This window comes from Orcinus orca, chromosome 13 (assembly GCF_937001465.1).
Source record: "Orcinus orca chromosome 13, mOrcOrc1.1, whole genome shotgun sequence".
Taxonomy (NCBI): Eukaryota; Metazoa; Chordata; class Mammalia; order Artiodactyla; family Delphinidae; genus Orcinus; species Orcinus orca.
The window spans coordinates 44,832,039-44,856,732 of record NC_064571.1 but is presented as its reverse complement, the minus strand read 5'-3'; the positions used below and the strand labels follow the sequence as shown (position 1 = coordinate 44,856,732).

Sequence of the window (24,694 nt, the reverse complement as noted above, 5' to 3'; positions counted from 1 at the left end):
TTGCTCACGGAGACTTTGTCCAGGTGCAAGCGCTGCAGCAAAGGGTCCCAGGTTCCAGGTCCCAGGCTAGCCCAAAATCTCAATAATAAATTCCTAGGGCAAATGCAGAAGGTAAAGTGTTATTTTAGTTTTATTTATTGTACTCTAAAACTTTTGAGACATATATATGTATAGAGAGAGACAGAGACAGAGAGACAAAGAGAGACTGTCATTTTCTACCTCCTTGCGTTCTACTAGCCTCATAAGTATACTTTTCTCTCCCCAGGAGGGGCTGATATTAGGAGGGAAATGTCTGTCCTCTTCTCCTTGCTCCATATCTGACTGGGAGGTTGGGAGGAGGATAGGAGTCCTGAGACCTTCCTGATATATATGGTTTCCTTTTCTGCAGTGTGCAGTGATCTGCCCTGGGTGGAATTTGGGGAAGGACCTGGGTGGGGGGAGGCTGTGGTTATATAATTTTGTCTTTAATTGGGGCAAAAAGTAGTTGCAAAATTTGGCCAAGATCTGACCCCGTTTTTCACCCAGTCTTATCAGTTTATGAGCTGGTACTGTATTTTGACTACATGACTTGGAAATTCAGAGCAGATTTAAGGCGGTGAGCAGTCATTCTCCTAAAACTCCTCCAAGAGACAGTGCTGTTGAGAGTCCCTAAAGGAAGTTATTTTAGGAATTTCCCTTTACTACAGGGCTTTAATATTTTTCCTACTCTTTAGCTGGGTCCATGAGTAAAGAGTGGAAGGGGTGGGAGAACTTCGTTATTTGCTTTACTCCTTCCACCAGAACTGCACACATGCCCATTACAACTACTTACATGCAAACTGCCTTTCCCAATCTCTCCCCCTTCCCTGACTCTGCACCACCAGGTATTGTGTTTTCTTTTTCACTGTCTTTGCCCTTTTCTTAAATTCTTTTTTTCCCTCTTAACCTGTACAACTTTCCTGGCTCATAAGACTTTACTTTGTGCTAAGAATGTCACAACTTACATGGCTCAGGTGGGATTTATCAAATACAGCATTGTAAAAGTCACCTATATTGGATTATCTCTTGTGTTGTTGTTATTGTGGTTACATATCATTCTATTGTTATATAACAAGGCCTGAAATCTCTTTGAAGGCAGCCTCTTAGATTTATACTTGCTGGTATGTCTCAAAATGCTTTGCAAATATTAGATGCTTCTTAAATATTAGTTGGTCAATTTACCTTGGACAGTCTTTGCAGTATTGTTTTCAGGTAGATATTAAAATGTGTTACTAGAAAGATGGGATCTCCAGGTGATTGATTCATTTCAGCCAATAGTTTTAAAATTTGTGCACTCTTATTAGTTGTACTCTAAGTTGCTGATGGAGGTTGACAAAAAGTAGTTGCTTCTATTTTGGCTAAATATGAATAATAGTAACATTCTTGAACTTCTGCAGCACAGCAGCCAAGCTAAGCGTACTTTAGATATTATTGCATTTAATCATTACAACAGCTGTGATGCTGCTGCTGCTATTATCCTATTTCCCTAGAGAAGCTGAGGCTCCAGTATACTGCCAGGTTGTAGGTGTCAGAGCTGGAAGTTGAACTTGAGGCTTCTTGACTCCAAAGCCCAAACTTTTAGCCATAATACCATGCTGCCATAAAGCTTTTCCGTGCTTATTCTCAAGGGGTTATTCAGGCATTCAACAGGTGTTTTGTGCTCTTCAGCTGCGGTGCTAACCAGAAAGAATATGTAGGATGCTAGTCTAGTGGTTGAGAATATTGCTCTGAAATCAGCTGGACCAGGGCTTGAATCTCATGCTTGTTACATAAAAGCTGTGTGATGAGGAATGAATTTCTTAACTTCTCTGATCCTCAATTCCATCATCTAAAATATCAAGATAGTAATTCTGTTAACTGAGATAAAGCCAACAAAACTCTTAGCACAGTGCCTATACATGCTCAAGAAATGTGAGCTATTATAATTACAATCTTAATTCAAACTACCAAAAATTACATTAATGGAGGTAAGTGAGGAAATAAGCCACTGGAGCCTGTGCAAAAGGGATGCTTGAAAAGACTGACAGAACTGCAGTCTCCCAGGGGCTTAGAAATATATAGCATATCAATATTTTCTAAAAACTATTCTTTTCTTTAGATATAAGAGTATTTGCGTGGCACCTACCAGTTAGCCCTACGAGGCTGCAAGCGGGTCAATGAAGTCATCAAAGGATTTGCAGAATGAGGTCCTCATGAGCAAGTTTCTGTGGGACACACACATCCTCCCCAGACACTATTCCACCTCCTCTGTGCAGGGCTCTAGCTGAGCCTTGTGCACAGCATGTGGAGAACTCTGAGGCGTTCAGGTGGAATGCTGTCCTCAGACAAGAAGGTCCAGGGCAAGTCAGGAGTAAGAGGTTTCCCTACATAGGACTGGGAAAGTTGGAGAGCTTTTTTTTTTTACCCTTTTCTGTCTTTCTTCAGGTTCTCTGCATTGTTTGTTTGCTAAATGAACTTAGGGCTGTGATGACTTTCTATTTGAAAGACTGTTGTACTAGAAAGAACATCCTCTTCAGGGGAAGCAGATCTTAATTCCCCACTCACTGGTTTAGTGACCTTGGGGAAATCCCTGACTGTGGTCTGTAAAGTAGGGACCATGGTGATGCCACTTCTCCTTTACTCTCTGTTGTCATGAGAGTCAAGGAAAGTACATGTGTGAAGTCCCAAGTTATGCAAACATTTTATTGAAAGGGCTGTCCTACAGCTGCTTTGCGCCTTTGTCCCTCCCCGAATTCTCTTCTCTTTGCATACTAATGAACTTACAGGACATGTTCTCTTGGTCCCTGTGCCATTTCCTCCCAACCTTCCCCCACCTCAGTCTGTGAAAAAGAATAGGAAAGTTTAAGGATTAAAAAATACTAACCAGTATGTATATGCTGTTGGCCTTCACCCGCCAAGGTTGAGCACCTTGGTCCAGCCATGAACCAGTTACCCTTCTGGTTCTGGGTAACAGTCCTCCTGAAGGCTGGGTGGAAAGGTAGCCCCACTGGCAACACTGCTGTAGTTGTTCAGGGGCCAGTCCTCTTCCATGCTTCTCAGCTCCAACCTAAGTGTCTGCTCAGTCATTTACTGAAGTCCTATCATCAGGCAGGAGATAATGTGTTAGAGATGAAGCAGTAGGGCCTGGAAAGAGAAGTTCTGCCCCTGTCGCTAAGTGAGGAAGTAGGAAGCAGACCTTTTCACTACACCATGCTGTGCTTCCTTCAATCCACCGAACAAGGGAAGAACGGTAGAGAGCCAGGGCCTGAAGAGGGGAGAGTTAGAGGAATAAACATAAAATGAAGAAAATGGAAGGGCTACTTATTTCCTTTTCTAGCAGTAAAAACATTTATACAAACATACATCTATACTATAATATGTGCCTACATAGTATACAGATAGCTACATAAGTCTCCCAGCTGCTTTAGATAAAAATTCTTAGCAACCTACCTAGAATGGGGAGAATCTGAGAAAAATTCTTATCAGATACCCCTGGTCCAGCTCTAACTCTTGCTTCAATTTTTTTTTTTTTATAATTTAAAAAAATTACAGAAAAGGGCAAAGATGAAATTTTAATAATCTCTATTTCTATTACTTAAAATGAACCATGGGGGCTTCCCTGGTGGCGCAGGGAAGTGGTTGAGAGTCTGCCTGCCGATGCAGGGACACGGGTTCGTGCTCCGGTCCGGGAAGATCCCACACGCCGCGGAGCAGGTGGGCCCGTGAGCCATGGCTGCTGAGCCTGTGCGTCCGGAGCCTGTGCTCCACAACGGGAGAGGCCACAGCAGTGAGAGGCCTGCGTACTGCAAAAAAAAAAAAAAAGTAGTTTGTCATTATGTTTATAAAATTATAAATGCTATTTTGAAATAAAAAGCATTAAATTTAATATTAGTTGAAGTTACAGAAGTAAAACTAGAGGAACTATTGAACTTCACTTACCTATTTCTTCATCTCATCTCATCTCATCTCATATTTCCTCTTTTATTTCATAAAAAAGCTGCCCAAAGTTAAGAAAACATGAAAAATACTGATATTGGAATCAAGATTTTAAAGTTGCATATTTTAATTTTCAACATTTTAAACTTACTCTGCTATGAAAGAATAGGGTCATAGTACTATCACACATCTTCACATCTTCTCTCTCCCCTTTGCCTTCAGTTTTTGCGTGTTTTATTATTATTTTCATATTGTTTGGGTTTATAACATTGCACCTTATTCTGTAACTTCAATTTACCTATGTTTAATAGTCAGTGAATTGACTGCTCACCATTATTATTTTTTTTTTTGTGGTACGTGAGCCTCTCACTGTTGTGGCCTCTCCCGTTGCAGAGCACAGGCTCCAGACGCGCAGGCCCAGTGGCCATGGCTCACGGGCCCAGCCGCTCTGCGGCATGTGGGTTCTTCCCGGACCGGGGCATGAACCTGTGTCCCCTGCATCGGCAGGCGGACACTCAACCACTGCGCCACCAGGGAAGCCCACCATTAATCTTTTTTAAAAAGACTCTATTTCTCTGAGTTTTAAATTTTGATCAAAAATAAATTGGCAAGTTTTCATTGTCAAGTTTTTTTTGACAGGCTCATGGGTAGCCTGCTTTCTCAGTCCTTTCATGGTTCATAATGCTTTTATACTTGATTGCCATTTTGGATATAACATTTTAGAGTCATGCTATTTTCACCTCAGAACAGTGGTTTCATTGTTTTACAACACTGATTGATCTAAGGCAGCCTGATTTTAGTTCCTTGTGGGTTATTTGCTTTTTCTGTCCAGATGCCTGAAATTGTTTTATTCCTGAAATTCAGGAGTTTAAGTAGAATCTGTCTTGGTGTAGAGTCCTGTGTTATGTTTTCTCAGAACACATGTTCTTTCCAACTATAGGTAATTTCTAAAAGTTTCCTTTGATTCAGATAAATTTTCTTGTAGTATGTTTTTGAATATGTAACTATTCTGTATATTAGGGTTTCTCAAGAATATCAGTTATCCTATGTCTTTTATATCAATTGTCTTTTTTTTCCACTGCTTTAATTAATCTTTCAATACATGCGTGTATCCTAATTATCTCAAGCCTTTATTCTATGCCAGTAATTTATCAGTGGTACTTATTCTGCTCCTTGCTTTTCTAGTTTATTTATTTCTTTAATGATACTGCTTTGGTTTTTCAATTTGTTTCCACAGGTCTTCAGTTTTCTTTTTCATAACATTCTTGTTTTATCATTATATCTTTGGCCCAATATTGAACTGATATTCTTGTTAAGATGTTCTGTGTCAAGAAGCATTCATAAGAAAAGTTCATTGAGACATGTTTCTTTAAGGTTTTTTGTTTGTTTTATTTTTCATTTGATTTTGTATTTGTTTTGTGGGCAGTAGGCTTCCTTCTTTTCTAATGGTGAAAAAAATCATTTCCCAATTGAACTGAAACAAAAAGCCCAGAATTATGCTGAGACACCTGCACATTTGGATTATGATTTCCTAACCAAAATCTCAGATAGAAACCAGGTGAGCAGAAGGGATTTGTACACACACAACCAAGGTGAACACAAGTATCTACACAGAAAGCTGACACCAGGTCAAGTGTTTCCATGTCATGACTTGTTTTCTATTCCCACTCTGTTCAATTCCCAGGCCTCTTGTAGACTGTGTGCTTTCTTGTGGAGTCAGAGAACATTTCTAATTTTAGCTTGTTGTCTTGCTTAAGTACAAGTACTCCCATAGCGATAGATTAAGAAACTTGCCTTTAACCCACATTTTATTTGTATGTTGACTAGGAAATGGATACATTAGAAATTTTTATATTAAAACTTAAATTGTCACATGCTGGGAATCTTCCGTATAGAGTAAGCAACTTACCACATCCAACAATACTTTTTTTGGCAGCAAAAGCTGAAAAATAACTAACTGGCTGAGAAGATTAGGTATAAAGTAGTAAATGCAGAGTTAAATCTTTCTAAGGGAAACACCAACATACTCATAGGGAAGATGCGAAGACTTAAGACTTCTATGGTATTTAAACTGTATTCAAGTAATAGCAGGATAATTGGTAAGAAAATTAACGAGCATTATTTTGAGAACTCAATTCATCACAATACCCAGTGTTTTTATAGTTTCTCCTCAATGCTCTCACAGTTAGAAGGAGGCAATCCATTTCGATTATATGTGCTAAATTTTGTGGTCTTCTGAAATGATACACAGTAATGGGCTGTTTCAGCAAATATAATCAAATTGTTTCATTTATTTTAGCATGCAAATTCAAGCTCCCTAGTGCAGTTTAAAACAGAAAAAAAAGTTGCTGGCGTGGCATACATTGATGGCTTTGATTCTTCTTAGGCTGAGAGCAGGTAAAGAGTTAGCAAATTTTTGTAATTTTATATGGAAACATTACAACAGCATGCAAAAGTGTTTAATAGTGTAGTGATTTTTGCTTGAAGTACATGTTCACCGGAATCTCCTATATAAATGACTACCCTCTGCAAATATGTTAAAAACTCAAAATTTAAATTTCTGAAACCTTGTCTAGGAGTCAATTCTATACACATAAGAAGGGGAAAACAATCCTTTCCGTTAAAATGGGAGAAATGTAAAAGCTGGAAAAAAACTAGATGTCGTAAGTAATGTTTTTCTTCTCTGGTAGCTCATGATTCCTGGAATGTCTCATTGAGAAGAATCATTGTGGAAATCTGGGCCCTCTAGGGATGAAAGCACAGGATAAAAGATGCCCCAGTCTCTTTTCTTGGCCTCTCCTGTGTTTATCAAAGTTTGTATTTCCTTTCATTTGATATCATAGCCATGGGCACATGTAGTGCTTAAAATATATTTGCTTTAAAACACCAGGAGTAATAGAGAGTAAATTTAGCTACCCAAAGGCTGTGGTGCCAATCAGAGTAAGAGGATTTTATGGATAGGAATGGTCATTTATGTCCACTTTCAAAACCAGAACAAGTGTTTGCTTGAATACCTACTGAGATGGCCATTTTGCCAAATGGTACATAGAGTAACACTTGCAATGAGCCTTGGGAGAAAACAATACGGGGCAATGAGCAGTGCTCCTTAGAATTGAATGAGAGGGTGTGGTTCCACAGGAAATAGTAGTGACTACTGGGTGTCTGGGTTTTTGTCTTCTGGGACTCCCTGGTCAGACCTGGAAATCTGTGGGTCCAGCCTTACTGGGGGCTCAACAAATGCAATAGCAATGGATTGTGACTCTGGGAGAGGAGCTGGAATGCTTGGCAGGAAGGCAGTGAGTGGATTGACCAATGAGGATTACGGGTCATCTTTATGCTATGACATCCAAATTCATGTCTGGTTATGTTTATGAGCTCCAGGCTCACATATCCATCCACATGTTTGACACATCACAACATTAATGTGTGTCTGAAACAGGGCACTTAGTTCTCTACCCCCTGCTTTGTATCTTCCCTACCTCATTAATGATATCTTTGTACCTTGATCCAGTTACTCCACAGAGAAAGTTGGAAATCATTCTTGATAATTCTTATCTCATCCTACTCCAGACATCCAGTCCATCAGCAAGGCATGCTAATTCTCTCCTCTAATTTGTGAATGTGCCTGGAATCTATCTACTTTCTTCCACTGGTCCTGACCACCATCATCTCTCATTTAGATTAAGAGAACAGTCTCCAAATTTACAATCTGTTTTCTTCCCAAACTTAACCCAGTTACCCTTGTTGACAAAGCTAATCTTGCAAAACACACATCAGATTATGTTACTGCCATGATTAAAACTTTTAGACAACTTCTCAATAAGTTTAAAATAAAGTTTAGGGGCTTCCCTGGTGGCGCAGTGGTTGGGAGTCCGCCTGCCGATGCAGGGGACACGGGTTCGTGCCCCGGTCCGGGAAGATTGCACATGCCACGGAGCGGCTGGGCGAGGCCACAACAGTGAGAGGCCCATGTACCGCAAAAATAAATAAATAAATAAAAATAAAATAAATAAATAAAGTTTAGTCTCCTTATGATGGACTACAAAACTCTTGGTGATCTGGCTCCAGCTGATCCCTTCACCCCCACTGCTTGCCTGACTCCCCCAAGCTCACGAGGCTGTAGCCACCCTAATTCTATGTCAGGGTCTCATTCTGAGCCCTTCGCCACCTGAGGACCTCTTCTTTCATGTGGACAACCTTCTCTCTAGTCATCTCCGTCTCAGACTCTTGTTTCTCTTCTTCATTTCATTGCACTGAAATTATTTTATTCATTTGCTTGTTTATTTCTTGTCTGTCTTCACCTATTAGTAGGTAATGGCTATGAGAAAAGGGACCATCTTTGTGGCCCTGCCCTTCTTAGCCGCACTTAGAGGGAACCCAATAATGTTTGCTGAATGAATGAATGGAGAATGTGAAGCAGGCAAGACTGTGGCATAAAGACACGCTGCAGGTTCTGTGTCTGACACGAGACACAGGCAGAATCTATAAAATTATGAACCAGAAGGAAAAGGAAAATGCCATTTGGCCACCAAATCCCAAAACACTGGGCTGGGGAGGCTGCCTTTGATATTTCCAGGAGATGATTTGAGAGCAATAAACTTGTGAGACAGTAATTAAGAGGTAAGCTAAGGGGGATATACAAATGAACCAGGATGAATATCAAAAAGGTATGGACAATCTTGCAAATGACAGTGTCATAAAAGGCCACCAAATGAGGCCTGTCTGACAGGAATTGTTATAGGGGAAGGCCAAGGAAGATTCACTAGCCAGTCCCTTTTTTCAAAGGCCATAGCTCTTGTCAGTCTGGGTTTAATTCAATATGAACAGAAGTAACCACCATGTTTTTGTTTTGTTTTGTTTTAAACTGAGAGCTGTACTAAGTGCTTTACCCTCCCACCTCTTTTGGCGGACACTCCCATTGTACTGGTGAGAGCGCAGAGGCTTGAGAGGCTAATTAACCAGCTGTTGGTCACATTCGGTGAGGGGTAGAGCTGAGGGAATGAAAGCAGTACTGTCACCAGAGCCCTGCTCCTACCTTCTGTCCTGACCCAATTAATATTCCCATCCCAAGCCCTAGGGAAAATGGCATAATTTGCCTTTAGCATTTACTTCTCCATCCTTTACCCTCTTAGGTGGTCCCTACCCAGGACCACTCCCTGGCTAGAGTCCCTTTAGAAAGCATGAAAGCTGATAAGTCATTAACACCTTAGCGTGAATTAGCTAATGACCCTACAAGGAAACCACTGAACTTTATGAGGTGAAAATATTTTGACCAGAGCCCTACTCCTCCCCCCTCAAATCCCAGACTCAGAGCTGCAACTCTTGGGTCCATGCTGGCTAATGAGCATGTGCAGGCAGAGGAGCTCGATAAAGATTGACTGATTTATTGATCGATGGGCGCGCAGCTGAGCTTAATCTTCCCTTGCAGCTGCTCCTTTCCTTCCACATCTCTGGAGAAGTGTGTTCGGCCCTACCCCACATCCCCACATGTCACCCACCCCACTCTTTTGAACTGGGCCTTAATGGGAGTCTGGTGTGAAGTTAATAGGTGGCAGAGAAACATCTAGAGACCCTGAAGAGGAGGGGCCAAACCTGTAGCCCCAGTGCCGGGCTCCTGGCAAGGCAAGGATTTCCATATCACACAAGGGGAATGCTGGCCAAGGGCTCTCCCACCGCCAGAGGGGCTCAGGGATGCAGAGAGAGGACAGGCCTGTGCAGCTCCAGGACCCTGCCTCTGTGTATGAAGCTGTGAAGGAGCTGGGAATGGCTCACAGACCCTGGCACGTGGGAGGAGAGGTGGCACGGATGCTCCTGGCCCTCCTTGCATAACAGCTGGAAGGGAGAGAAGCCAGACTCAGGGTGACTTTCCAGCTGGAAGATGGAGAGTGCCTGACATCTGGCGTGGAGCTGAGTGTGCGGGGACCCACCTGGGCGGAGAGCTGCCTGCTTCCAGGGGCTCAGGGTGCCATGCAGCTGTGGCAAAGAGGGCATTGGTGGTGAGGGTATCCAGAATCAGGAGCAGATGGCTTCAAGGCCCACAGCACACATTTTATGTTTAGTTCTGGGGGCTGCACTTTGCAAAGGACACATAACAACAACCACATACACGCAGTATGGAGAGGGGGCTTCACACACGGTCATATGAGCAACGATAGAAATAACTGGGGCTTTTATCCTCAACACAAACAGACCTGGAGGGGACCTGGAGGGGACCCGAGAGCCATCTTCAATTACTGGTAGAGTTGTCACACAGAGGATGGCTTACTTGTTCTCTTCCCAGAGACTGGTGTTAGCACCAATGAATAGAAGGTAGAGAGAAGGATGTGTTTCTAAAGGAGGAGTTTCCTTACAACCAATGCCATCTGACATTCCTAGGGGGTGTGGTGAGCTGCTCATCGCTGAGGGGCATTCAAGGAGAGGCTGAGGGAGTAGCATGGGCATTGTATAAGGTGCTCATATATCTGATAAGAGATTGGGCTAAACCACTGAGGACTTCTGCAAATCTGAGGTGTTAGGTTCCAGGAAATCAGGACGGCAGAATCATCTTCCTGTTTGGCAGGATAATAGAATTGAGAATCCACAGAACTCTCTACCTGTGCACAGGGGACTGGGCACCAAGTCCTTGCCTGTCCTCCTGTAGGAAAAGACCAACACTGACACTCAGAAACATCCTTTCAGCACTGGGGCTGAAGGTGATCTCAGAGTTCATTTCCAAATATCTCTAAACCCCAAGGCATGGAAAGACAGAGTCTTAGTGAAGGGAACTTGCCTTTACCTAATATTTACCATGTTTCAGACCTGTGCTGCCCCATATTATAGCCACTACCCACAAGCACTTGGCAGGTGGCTAGTCTGTATTGAGATGTATAAAATACATATAAGATTTCAAAGATTTAGTATGATAAAAGGAATTTAAAGATATCTCATTTATGTATTTTATATTGATGCTGTTTAGAATGGTAATATTTCGTAACATATACATAAAGTTAAGTTCAACTGTCTTCCTTTTTAAAAAAAATGAAACTACTACAAAATTTAAAATTATATACACGGCTCAAAATATATATCTACTGGGCAGTGCTGCTCCAGACCCAGGAAAACTATTTTTGTTCATTATTTTATTTAATCCTCACAGCTATTCCAAGAGTTAGGTACCATTATCACCCCTATTTTATTCATGAAAACACTGGAATTTAAGGAGGTTGAGTAACTTGCCCAAAGACACACAGCTTCTAAGTTGCTGACTTGGGATCTGAACTCAGGTCCCCCAGACTCTACAACCATACTCTCCTACCACTTTATGCTGCTATATTGACATCCTCTGTAGGGAATCGCTGTTAAGTTGGAAAATGCTAGAGGAAGGAACATAAGAAATGATTGTGGAAATGCTGACAGCGGTTAAACGACATAATTAAAAACGCAACAAGGCTTTTGAAGTATGTGCTGTTGGGGCAGGAATGGACAGTGAATCTGGCTCCAAGTTCAACTGCAAAATCCATGCCCTCAGAAAAGGGAAACTGCAAACTTGGAACCTTGGAAATTCATGTCACTCAGGGAATTTTAAGGTTTCAGAGATGGTGGGGCATTTCAGGGATAGAGCTTCCCTGGATCTGAGCTCTGTGGGTTGGGTTTAGGCCAAAGTAGGAACTCCTTCTACATCATGAAAAGCCTTAATAGGAACACCTTCTGTGGGTTTGTTTGGTGGGATCATTGATGGAGCAGGGAGGGGAAGGGCAATTAGGAGGTGTCCTGGGGAGCATTTAAACAGCCCACTGGATTCTGGCTTAACAAAAGTAACTCATAAATAACCATCCTGTATTTGGAACTGCTTTACTTGACTCAAGAAGGCGTTTTCTTTCTTCTCCCTCCCTCCTTCCTTCCTTCCTTCCTTTCTCCCTCCCTCCTCCCCTTCCTCCCTCCCTCCCTCTCTCCCTCTCTCTCTCTCTCTTTCTTTCTTCTAGTTACTGTAGTGAGGGAGGTTTGGACCTCTTTGCAAGGGGTTCTGCCTCACATTTCTCAATACACGTAAAGCTTCCTCTTTCCCCGTCCTGCCCTCAGTGCCTCCCTTGTGGAGAGAGTGTTGCTTCCTTTGGCCTCATTACACCCCAGGGGCATCTCCTGAGGGCTGCAGGTTGGGGAGCCCTCCAGGGCTGTGCATCAGAAAGGTTTCTTCCTGCGGATCGTCTGCCTGGCCCTTGCACTTAGGGAAACAGAAGGCCGCCCTGGGCTGTGGAGGGCAGCGAGATCGATGACAGGCCTTCTGCTGTTCTGAGTTCAATAAATAAGTACAACCCCCCAAATAACATTCAGTTGAGAAGATTCATGAGGCATGAGGTAAATGGCCTGTACAAATGTCTGACTGAGGGGAGAAGGGAGCCATGGTAATGATTTTACCTGCCCAAAGGGAAGAGAAGCCAGAATTGGACGGGAAGTGATTGACTTATAATTACACTGACTGGGGACCCTGGGGTTGTGACCACAGAAAATTACTCAAGTTTTCCATAGCCCTAGAGCATCCACAAAACCCCCAAAGCCCAAGGCTCCAAAGCAAGTTGGCTACAGTCACCTCTGGGTCTCTCAGGAGGAAGTGCGGTATGTATAGTGGGCACTGGGATGTTGGCCAGCCCAAGGGGGTCAGGGTGAAGCTGTGGATGGGCCTGTTTCAGGGACCTACCCACCCAGGACCATGGACGGCCGTGTGGGGGGGCAGGGGATGAGTCAGAAAGGGAACATTTTTCATGCTTAAGCTGTGAAGAAAATGTGAGGCTCCCATCCTCCCAGCTTCCAAGGTCACTGGAATGGGGTGGTAGGGCCCAGTGGCCAGGACAGAAAAATGAATGACTCTTAGCTCAAACCCACAGTTCCTTCAGTCTCTGCTTTCAGAGTCTGGGAGAGACGTCCGAAGTGACTTGAGGGAATGCAGCCATTCTTGTTGATCTCAGTGTCTGTACCTGCAGACACCCTAACAGACATGCCTGCTGGGAATTCATCCAGCCCTTTTGAAACCCACTTCTATTTCTAATGAATTTCCCTTAGTAGTATTGTTAGCAGTAAGGGCTGTGACCAGTTAGGGGGTAGAGCCAGGTTGGCTAGGTCAAGAAAGGCACTGGCATCTTTCGACCAAAGTTTGCTGCACTAGGTGTCTGCTATCATCTGCGACTCTGGTCCAGGTGCTTTGGGAGAACAAGGCTGGCATAGTTCTGAAGAGAATTCTCAACTCCTGTCAGCCCCAGTAATTCCATCAAAATTCTTACCAGAGTTCTAAACAAGAAGGTGAATTAAAAACTTGAGTTTTCTCTCTGTGTATTTTCCTAGCCCACACAGTAAGCAGTTATTGCAAGTGAAATAAATATCTGAAAGCTGTCAATGATGGCTTTGCAGTTATGTTTTTCCAAGGGCCATTCATTGTATTTCCTCTGAAGTAAGGAGGCAGTGGTGAGAGAGACTTATTGAACCAACTGCCTGCAGGTGCCCCTGCCTCATACAGATTCTTCCCTCCATGGCATCACCAGTGAAATATCCAATGAGTCACATCAATTCAGCCAGAAAAATACACACGTTTCCCCGTTTCTAATAAAGCCAGCATGTTATTTTAGGCTGCTTAGGTGAGCCTTCTAGAATTCCAGACAGAGGCTGAGCAAAGCTTGTCATTTGATGACATTTCCAGTAAAAGCATTGAAATGACAGCAGTGATTTCAAAGCCCAAAGTGAGATGCCCAAATGGTATCTGGAATTTAAAAGGGCTTAAAAGAGGTCTTCCCTGGTGGCGCAGTGGTTGAGAGTCCGCCTGCCGATGCAGGGGACACAGGTTCGTGCCCCGGTCCTGGAAGAACCCACATGCCGCGGAGCAGCTGGGCCCGTGAGCCATGGCCGCTGAGCCTGCGCGTCCGGAGCCTGTGCTCCGCAACGGGAGAGGCCACGACAGTGAGAGGCCCGCGTACCGCAAAAAAAAAAAAAAAGGCTTAAAAGTTAAAACTAGCTCAGCGTCTCCCGCATGTCTGCCCCCCCTCTTCCTCAGAACTGAATGGAAAGTAAACACCCCATAGATCCAGATCTGCCACAGTGTTAGCAAGCAAAATGCAGAGCAGGTCACAGTATTTCTAATTCAGATTAACGACCCCACTCAGCCCTGTCTCCTTAGCAGGAAATTAGAAAGTGTAGGAAGGAGCAAATAGTGATTCATAATGCGTGACTCTGGGGTATTGGCAGTTGTGCTCGTTAAAAGCGAAGATACTGTTTTGATATAAAATAATTGAGTCTGACTTATTTATGGGATAAAGTGTTCTCCATAATACGAGCTCCCTTTTACAAACCAGCTGGTTACATACCCATATGCTTGAAGGACAGAAGAACTGACCTTTGCCCATTTTGTGTTTACTGCGGTTCTGTCAGACACAGTAATTTAGGGTAATAGGCTGGTAGGCTGTTGCACTTTTCTTGTACTCTGCTGTTGATTCTTTCTCTCTTCTTCCTCCCATGGTCATCTCTCCTCACCAGGGCTGAGTTCCCACCTTCTGTTCTCCACCCTCCACGCTCACTTCTTCAGGGAACTTACTTAATTAGGGGGCTTCATTCATCACCTGTTTGCAAACAGCCATGTCCTATTCCCCAAGTTTTATTATCTCCCCTACTTCTTAGCGCATGTGTGCACATGCGTGCGCACACACGCGCACTTCCATTAGATTCACATAGACTTAGGTATAGAACCAGACCTGTTGTCATCCCCATGTAAATTCCTTTCCTTCTCTAAATCCTCATTTGCATATCTATTCGTTCCTTCCTTTGCCCTCCATATCTTGTCTGTCACCAAGAGCTTCCCTTTCCTCTTTGGATTCAGTTATTTCTGCCATTTGCACATTCAGTATGTAAGCTTGACTCAGACTCTTGTTTAGGAGAGAGAAACGATTTTTTTGAATAAAAATCATGCAAAGCTCAGTCCCTGGGCATGCCTAATAAACCTTTCCCTATGAGGATGCATTCTTTGTTTTCTGCTGCAGGGAACATGTCTACTCTCAGATCTCACACTAAAATAGTGTTGATGAGAAACAGAAAAAGTTGGATGAGCTTTAGAAATAATTGCACCTGAGAAGTCATTTCCAAACCTGTTATTACAATCTCCTTTTTAAAAATGCAGATTCCTGTTAAATCTGAATCTCATCTACCACTCTCCTCTTGCACACGCCTCTTCTGCCACTAGTCTCCTTTCTTTGAACACACTGAGCACATTTCTGTCTCAGGGCCCTTTGTACTTCCTCTTTGGAACTCTCTTCACCTAGATGTCTACACTGGTTTGTTCTGATGGATATTATCTCCTCAGAGAGGTGAACACACTAAGACAGAGTCCTCTATCTGCCCATTTGTAACAAGGGATTCAAAGAATCCCTTGTTACATTATGTACTTATTATTTCCTGTCAGCCATCCTTCCTAAATAACTCCTTGAGGGCAGAGATTTTTTTTTTTTTTTTTGCGTTACGCGGGCCTCTCACTGTGGTGGCCTCTCCCGTTGCGGAGCACAGGCTCTGGACGCGCAGGCTCAGCGGCCATGGCTCACGGACCCAGCCGCTCCGCAGCACGTGGGATCCTCCCGGACCGGGGCACGAACCCACGCCCCCCGCATCGAGCAGGCGGACTCCCAACCACTGCGCCACCAGGGAAGCCCGAGGGCAGAGATTTTTGTCTGTTTGGTTTACAGCTTTATCCTCAGAGCTAGAAAGAAGCTTTACACATGGTAGGCACTCCAGCAATGTCTGCTGAATCAGTGCCCAAAAATTGGATCAGAATCCAGGAAGGCTTGTTTTAGAACAGTGGTTCTTCAAGTGTGGTCCCTGCGCCAGCAGATTCAGCATCACTTGAGAAATGGTTAGCAATGCAAATTCTTGGGCTTCCCACCAGTCCTGCTAAATCCGAAACTGGGAGGCAGCTGTGTGAGTTTTGACAAGCTCTCCAGGTGACTCTGACACTGGGGAAAGCTTGAGAACCGCTGCTCTAAGACATTGTTTGGGTGCCACGTTATCTTTTGCACTTACTACTATCTGTCAAGGCAGAAAAAAAAACCTGGCGGCACTCATGTTCGACATTTACGCTAATCTTAGACTATTTCCTGATTGTTTCAGGTGCATTAGGTCAGGAAGCTGGCTTGTCCTGTGGTCGTCAAGTATCAGGAAGAACTCAGTACACCTTTGTTGGCTGGTTGATTTTGCAAGTCCTTGGATATTCCTTTTTTTAGCTTTAAGTGATATATAGAAAAGTATACTCTTCCACTTAGAGTTAATACAGGTATGTATGCTATTAAAATGTAGAAAATACGTTGATTAAAAATACTTGCACGTTGGTTAATTTTGACTCATTTTATTACTTGTTAAGAAAGTATTAAAGAAGTTAAGTGCATAGGCTTCGGAGTTGGATTTGGGCTGGGTCAGGCCTTAGTTGGTAAAATGGGCAGTAATACCTGCCTTGGAGAATTAATAGCACTGGCGCACAGTGGGTACTCAAAGTAGCTATTATTAATAATGATAATATTTGGCATTTTTATAACTTAAAATATGTAACATTTTATTATCCTGGGGTGTGTGTGTGTATGTAAGTGTAATTATTAAGGCCCACAGAAGACAGTGGAAAGTGTATTTTAGAACACCGGTTCTCACAAAGTGGTCCTAAGACCAACAGCAGCAGCATCACGTTGGGATTACTAGAGGTGCAAATTTCTGGTCCCACCCAAATCTACTGACACAAATCTAACAGTGTGGGCTGACTACTGCCTGTTTTAAAAAGTCCTCCAGGTGGTTCTGATGCATCCTAAGCTTTGGGAACCCTGCTTTAAAAATCACTCTCTCCCTCTCCCTCCCCCTCCCCTCCCCCTCTCCCCCCCTCCCTCTCTCTCTCCCTCTCTCTCTGTCTGTCTCTCTCTTCCTCTCTCTCTCGCTCCCTCTCCCTCTCCCTCTCTCTGTCTCTCTTCCTCTCTCTCCCTCTCTCTCCCTCTGTCTTCCTCTTCCTCTCTCTCTCTCTCTCCTCTCTCTCTCTGTCTCTCTCTCTCTTCCTCTCTCTCTCTCTCTCCCTCTCTCTCTCTTCCTCTCTCTCTCTCTCTCTCTCTCTGTCTCTCTCTCTCTCTCTTCCTCTCTCTCTCTCCCTCTCCCTCTCTATGGTGTGCCTCTTTGGGGAAACAATCTATTCACAGATAAAAGGACCCTGGTAGCTAACAGCTAGAGAATTCCTGCTGAGGAACAAGTCAATAGGACCCAAGTCATTTGAATTTGGGAAAGAGACCCAATTCATGGTTTCTGTATCAAATCCATGCCATGGCCTAGCTTTCTGACAGGTGTTTGAAAAATGAGGTCCCCAGTAATGGCCCTCTCTCCCTCCAGTGCTTCCCTGGCCTGCAGCAATTAAACTGCTGAGCAGAAACTGGACCTGATGGTCTGTTAACCCTTTGTCAGCTAAAGCACAGAGGCAATTTGTTTTGCTGGAGAGATTTTCTCCTCAACCTCTTTCCCTCCCACTGCACTACAAAGGAAAACTGTCTCCTTAAACATCTCCTTGTTGAGCTGCCGCGTCTGTGTGATTGAAGCAGCTGGGTCAGAGATCAACAGAGGTGAAAGGTCATCACAAACTAAATGTGGCTGCTGAATCTCCTTGTGCTTCTCCTTGCCGTCATGAAGACAAATAGCATTAAAAAAAATTCTCCCAATGAAGCAGTTCTCATTTTCTCCTTTCTCATCGCCCTTCAAGCATTTCTTAATGAACTACAGCTCAATCATCTATGAGCATGATGGTTTTAAATCTGAGCATAGCCTAGCCAGAAGCGATCAGAACTGAATCGATTAAAACAACTTTCTGAGTGCTTTTGTCCTTGTGTTACTAAGTTTGGGTTTTTACCACAGTCCAATTCCTCATTGTTACCATTTACGACAATATCAAACAAACCTGTAATGTCCAGCCAGTCCTTCAGTGCCAGCCACGACAGACACTGGGCAAAAACTTTCTGGTTACTGATAATTATGGTGTCTTTGTCTTTACATATATTCATTGTTTCTTATTGTCCACATGTGCTTCATAGATTTTCTCTGTGAATTTTGAATTCTAGCCCAGCACCTTCCACCGTCTATGCCAGGATTTCTCAGGGATCCCCAGCTAATTTGAATGTGAGTTTAAGCAAAAGGCAATTGGGATCATAATCTTATTTAAGCCACATGTGTTAGAACCCAGGAACTCTTTATTAAGGAAAGACAATCCTGTCTTCCTAGTTCTCCATTTCTAAAGTTGAGAAGAGTTTTGAATTTGACAAACAGAATAGGAACCATCCAAAAATATCCAAACGAACATTTCTTTAATGATGAGAATCCCCAGTATTCAACCCAAGCTGATTTTTAATGAAGTCTTTATGGTCCTCAGTATAGCGCTTTTCTCACAGTAGTTACCCAACACCTTTTTCTGATTCAATATTATTTACAAATGTGAGTTTTAGACGTAAAAACCATAGAAACTGGAATTGAGATTTAAGAGATGGAGACATCTGATTTTACAGTAAAATGAGAATTTATTAATCAAACTTGGGTTTTGACTGTGTTGATGCAGATGATGGAAGAAGGAATTGTATGTATAGCAGCTAATATGGATCTACACTTGTCACGTAAGTGCTCCAGGAATGTGACTTTTCTTCTCTCCTCAGGTGAGTGGTGGCCCATCTACCTGCCAAGGGACAACGGTGCTAGAATGGGTAGGAATTAAAACTGGAGTCAGTGGTTTCTCACCTTGGCCTGTGGTCCTCTGTAGGCAGGCAGGGTTAGGAGAGGGGTGGAGGAAAGGTTTGCAGAGTTATCTGCAAAAGATTTAAAATTTATATGTGCATCAAACATTGCATATAGATGAATTAAACACAATCTCTTGCACATAGTTCCTTCTCACTCTCAAATATCTATTCGCACACTATTGTGGTAAACATATACATGTTTATCTATAATCACTACAAAATGAATTGTAGTTTTTTGCCATCCTTTGTTTTCTCAGCTGCTATCAAGTGATGTCTAAGAAATGTTTTGAATAGAAAAGGTTTTTTCCTCCTGTTGAAAAACAGTGGGAACTGCCGTTCTATAGCATTGCTTAAGGTAAGGCTTCCCAGGTGTAGTCCTAAGACCTGTCGTACCTGTTTAAAGTGCAGTTGCCCAGCTCCACCCCTCACAGTCTGGATTAGAATCTCCCAGGCTAGGAACTGGAAATCTGCTTTCTAACAAATGTCCTGATGTCAATTTTCCCATGCATTGAGAACACCGGGCTTGAGATAGTCGGAAAATACGTTGACAGAATCAGGAATCAGGTTCAGGAGGTTAAAGCTTTGTTTCTTCAAGTTTTACCTGAAGATGGAGTATTATTTCTTTCCCGTTTAAATCCTTGCATACTATCCAAAAACTGGCTAGAATATCTATCAATCATGTCAGAGAGTCTAATGACAATTTTAAAGCACCGTATCCCTGCTGGAACTCTAAAACCGAAGACAGATGGTTTTGGATCATCTACAGATGAGGCTTAGTCACACAACTATTTGCCTTCATCCGTGTGCAGTGAAATACAATGTGAATTAAATTACAGTGGGCAGGGGAGCTGGACTACAGATCTGAAATCATTAGCAGCTCCTGAGAGCATCCACCTGAGTTGTGTGTATTTAAATATAATCTTCAATACAATTACGAAACATTTACCACCATCTGTGTTGTCATAGCAAAGTGCAGGGGCAGCAAATATCTGGTCTACGTTTTGACATCCTCCCCACCCCCACCAGTTTGCATGGCAGCTAGACGTTTCTAATCAATTCTAGCAATCCTTCCCCTTAAGTCAGGATATTTATGCCTCAGAATCCTTTTCTCCAGGCAGCTGTTAGCAGATGGGATGATGGAGGATGAAACCTATTTGCTACGTCTGGGATGGTGAAGGGCATGGGCTTTGCAGTCGTGGGTTTAGGGGGTTCGAATCCCAGTTTTGCCACTTACAGGTTGTGAGACAGAGCAAGATACTTACAAAATTTAGGTACTCTTGCAGCCTCATTCTCCTTATTTGCACAAGTGGGATTACAGCCCCATTTCACAGGATTATCGTGAAGGTGACAGAAAGAATACATGTAAATTGCTTAGTATTCCTAGCACATAACGAGTACTCAATAAATTTTAGGTGTTGTTATTTTTAATCTAGCTTGCAATGATGTGATGGGCGCAAGGAGAAAGGGACTCATTTTGCGGGACTGCTTGAGTTCTATAAAGCAGGTGTGGAAGATTTTATTAGCAGAGTGCTTCCTTACTGCAACCCTCTCTCTGGGATTATGGCCCACATTTACTGAGGGCTTAACAATTACAGAAACTGTTCTAAGTACTTTTTGAGGAGTAACTAATTTAATCCTCACAAGAACCCAGTGAAGTAGATGTTCTTATCCCCAGTTTATAGGGGCAGCACCTGAGGCATAAAGAGGTTAAGTAGCTCATAAGGGACATGCCGTTTGAAATGGGGACTCCGGCCAGCAGCCGCACTTGGAACTTGTGAGAAGGTAGATTCTCAGGCCCTGCCCCTGACTCCCTGCATCAGAACTCTGTGGGTGGGCCCAGAAATCTTTGTTTGAACAAGCCCTCCAGGCGATTCTGAGGCACATCAAGCTTTCAGAACCACAATCCAGAAGGCAAAGGAGCATTGGCAGGACAAGAAGTCGATCAGGAGTGAGGTGAGCTGATGAAGAAGCATGTCCCCATTAAGGAAGGGTGAGTGTCTTTTCAGAACTTTGATTCCTAGCTGTACCTTCCAGTATTCATCTGGGAATTCTGTGTGTTTTTTCCTGTTTATGAGGAAAATTGGTTTATTTGTTCTATTGTTTGTTTTGTTTTTTTTTTACTTTGTGTTACAAGTTCCACTAGAACAAATAAGAAACCCCTTGTCTGTCTAGCACCTGCCAGAGAAGTAACCCTCATCAGTGGAGGGAGGGGATCAAATGCCTAGCATGGTGGAAACTTACCAGCTCCCAAGGTCTGGGCAGTGGATCTGAAACTTCAGAGTCCCTGTGAACCAGCTGGAGCCTTTGTTAAAATGAAGATTCTCAGGTCCTGCTCTCCCCTATTCTGATTCAGTAGGTCTGAGGTAGAGCCCAGGAATCTGCATTTTAATAAGCATCTAGTCCATATGCCTCACCTTGAGAAATAGAAGTTTGCTGGTGGTAACAGGGGTGTCAGACCATGTCATATCCAGCCTTTGGATGACAGAGGAGTTGGGGTGGGAGTAGTGAACCAATGTCCAGACTAGGAGAGTGAGACAGTAGTACAGGAGCCAGGGCAACAATATAGCAATCTATATCCTCACACTGTTCCTCCCCTCCTCTATCCCTTTCCCACTGCCTTCTCTTCCAAAAGGTGTTTCTGAAGGTTCTCTGAGAAGGACCATTTATTATACATAAAACAGCTTTCAGCAAAGCTCAGCCAGTCGTGAGGAGGGGATCTGGAGGGCTCCAAGCTGACCTCTCCTCCACTTCACCCCTTGAGGAAGCTCGTGAGGTAGGGCCATAGACACTTTAAACTTCCCTCAGGATTAGTTTGAAAATAGCCTTAATCTAACCCCCATTTTACTGATGAAGAAACTGAGGCCTAGAGAGGTGAAGAGACTTGTGTAAGGCTGGCTGGAGGCATCACTAGATGATTACCCTCATCTACTCATTCTCAGGCCACTGAGATTTCCAAGCTATGTTCATTAGAACATCAGTGTCCAATATGAGGTCCATAGGTGTTCTGGAGAACATAGGGGTGAGCTGGGGCCTTATAAATAAGTGCAAAACACTAGATGCAGCCCATCTAAGCAGGTTTCCTTCCTTATAGACGCTTGTATATTCTGATGCGAATTGTGAATCTCCAATAAAGGTTATGGAGGCAGAGTTTTCCAAACTCATTTAATAACAGACACTCCCCTCACCCCTTGTAATATATTATCAAGCCTCTCAAAGGACACTATTGTTGTAAATAAAACTGTTTGGTGATAGTTGTAATACTCGGTGCTGCCCTGAGAAAAGCTGGAGAGAGTCCATAGTCACTAAAGATCAGAGTCTTAGGAGGTTACGAATTCACACAGACTTGCTCTGGACTAGCCACCTGTGAACTGCCATACATGAGCTCCAGGTGGATCTGTGTGACCTGTTCCTATGAGAGGGAAGCCACAGAAGGTCAGGAAAAGCTGTAAGCTGGCTGACGCAGTGGCTGCAGAATGGGTGTCCGCCCTACCCCCCTTTGGATGCAGAAGTTCAGCGCTCAGAATTGCTCAGCTAGAAGGACGACAGCGCTGAGTGTGTCAGGGAGGCAATGCCAGCTCAGTGTTCAGCTGAAGACATGAGGAAGGGCTGCTATGGTCAAGGCTCAAGCCAGGGGCGGGCAGGATGGGAGAAATCCCCTGCTGCCTGCCCCTGGAGAAGACCTATTAACAGGAAAGTCGACAGAGCCAAGAAGTGCTGGGCCATCAGTCATGGTGTGGCCCCCACTTCAGGAGACGGCCGGTCAAGGGGAAATTATGCTGGCAGCTTTGTCTTCTTTTCTGACTTTTTTTTTTTTTTTTTTTGCGGTATGTGGGCCTCTCACTGTTGTGGCCTCTCCCATTGCGGAGCACAGGCTCTGGACGCGCAGGCTCAGCGGCCATGGCTCACGGGCCCAGCCGCTCCGCGGCATGTGGGATCTTCCCGGACCGGGGCACGAACCTGTGTCCCCTGCATCGGCAGGCGGACTCTCAACCGCTGCTCCACCAGGGAAGCCCCTGACCATTTTTGAAGCTGTGCCTGTGATTTGTGGACTTTGTAATCCCTTCTTCTAAGGCTACCTACAAGCGAGCAACATAGGTTCTGCCTGTAGGTGAACCAGAGATTTGGAAGCAAAAGGGGAATGGAGTTGAGGTAGGCATCAGAGTCTGGGAAAACAGAAAGCACAGGTCAAACCAACAGTCATTAGATCCCTGGGTTAGAACCCTGGTTCTGAAGCAGATCAGCCAGCAAGTGTTCCCAGAGAGGGCATGAGCTGAGCCACCATGAAGGAGGGCATCTGCTGGCTGGAGAAAGTGACTGTAGGGTTGCGTGTCCTGTAGGCACTTGGCCAGGGTAAGGCTGAAAGGCCCTGCAGCCCAGATTAACCTTTATGGTGAACAATGGGCCAAGCCCAGGAAGCTCCCATGTCCTGCTAAGTAACCATGCACTGAAAAAAATGTGGATTTTTTTAAAAATCTGATTTCATTTTAATCGTTAGTTTTTTTCCCAAGTAAAAACTAAGTATATGTCTATTATTAGTGAAAGGCACAGGTATATTGTTTGAGCAAAGTCTTTAGAGATTGAGTTTGGGTCCAGAACTCACAAGCTGTGTGACTTTGGGCAAGTCACTTACCATTTCCTCTTCTGTAAAATGAGAAAAATAATCACACCTGCCCCAAGTGGTTGTTATGAGGATTTAATGAGACAATGATACAATGTTCTTAGCAAAGTGCCTGGCATGTAGTAAAAGCTTGGATTTGAGCTATTATTAGTATAATTATTATAATCTCATCAACCCAGATGGATGGTCTATTAATGCTTTATGCCTTTCAATCTTTTAATCATCTCTTTATGTTTTTAAATAGGTAGGCTCATATTAGAAACATACAATTTTGTGCCAGCTTTTTTCAATTAATAGTCTATCCTAGGTGCTGCATTTATAATGAGATAGAGGTAAGAGGACTGGCTTAGGAATAAGCAGACCTGGGTTAGAATTCAGCTCTACCACTTACATACCCAACTGTGTGACTTTGGGAAGTTTCTCAGCTAAGTCGGTATGATAATTGTTACCTTACAAGGCTGTTAGGAGAATTAATAAGATAAAAGATTAAAGGCCGAGGTTGAGGCCTGGCACATAGTAAGTATTCAACAATGGTTGGTTCCCTTGTTATGGGGACAAAAAGTACAGTAATTTTTCTGAGCTTCCAGGGAATGCTTCAACTGCATGTCTCCACTTACTGGAGAGTCTTTTAAAATGTCTGTGGAAAGATCGATGACATGTTTGCACGTTCATTTTCTGTATGATCAACATATTTGTTCAGTGTTCTCTTTTGCTGTGCCCCAGCCCTCAGCCAAATTGCCTCTGAATAAGTTAACTGACACTGCACCTTGGGTCGCAAAATTTCTCTGAGCTTTTCCTCACATGTTTCCTCTGATTCCTGAGAGAAAGATGAAAGTGCCTGAGGCAGAGACATGGTGTGAACACAGGTCTCCAGAAATTGGTGCTGGGACAATGATCTACCTACCACCCAGCAGTGCTTAAGAATCGATCAGCACCTTTCCCGTGAAGAGTTGATAGTCACTTCCTGAACCATGCTACACTGACATCTAAATATCATCTTTAATTTACTAATCATGTATTTATATTTGAGCTTTTAATTATTTAAAAGGCAATATATAATTCACATAGTTCATTTTATACTGTGTCTGTTCTCAACCATCTTTTTTGATCTTTAAAGGCTTGAGTCAAATAAACCACTATGGGGGGAAAAGAAAGTATTTGTAATATAAAAGCAGCCCTACAAAATGGACTTTAAAAAGACAACATGAATGGACCTAGAGGGTATTATGCTAAGTGAAACAAGTCAGACAGAGAAAGACAAATGCTGTATGACTTCCCTTAGACGTGGAATCTAAAGATCAAAAGAAATGAACTTACATAACAAAAGAGAAACAGTTATAGATCCAGAGAACAAAGAGGTGGTTGTCGGAGGACAAGAGGGGAGTGTGGAGGAGGA

The 24,694-nt window shown here is 43.4% G+C and overlaps 2 long non-coding RNA genes across 8 annotated transcripts in view; one reads left to right on the top strand and one right to left on the bottom strand.

The window, feature by feature from the left end:
• LOC117198314 (uncharacterized) overlaps positions 1–21,084 on the top strand; it is a 424,014-nt gene extending 402,930 nt beyond the window's left edge. For 4 of the 7 annotated variants that reach the window (XR_004479411.2, XR_004479407.2, XR_004479410.2 and 1 more), the window contains 2 exons: positions 16,048–16,210; positions 18,506–21,084. This is a non-coding gene — a long non-coding RNA (uncharacterized LOC117198314). Of the gene's footprint in view, positions 1–16,047; positions 16,211–18,014; positions 18,073–18,505 lie in introns of all 7 variants that reach the window. The other 3 variants (XR_007470861.1, XR_004479409.2, XR_007470860.1) reach the window with 3 other exon arrangements.
• LOC125960818 (uncharacterized) overlaps positions 1–24,694 on the bottom strand; it is a 480,299-nt gene that overhangs the window by 163,461 nt on the left and 292,144 nt on the right. The window lies entirely within an intron of this gene.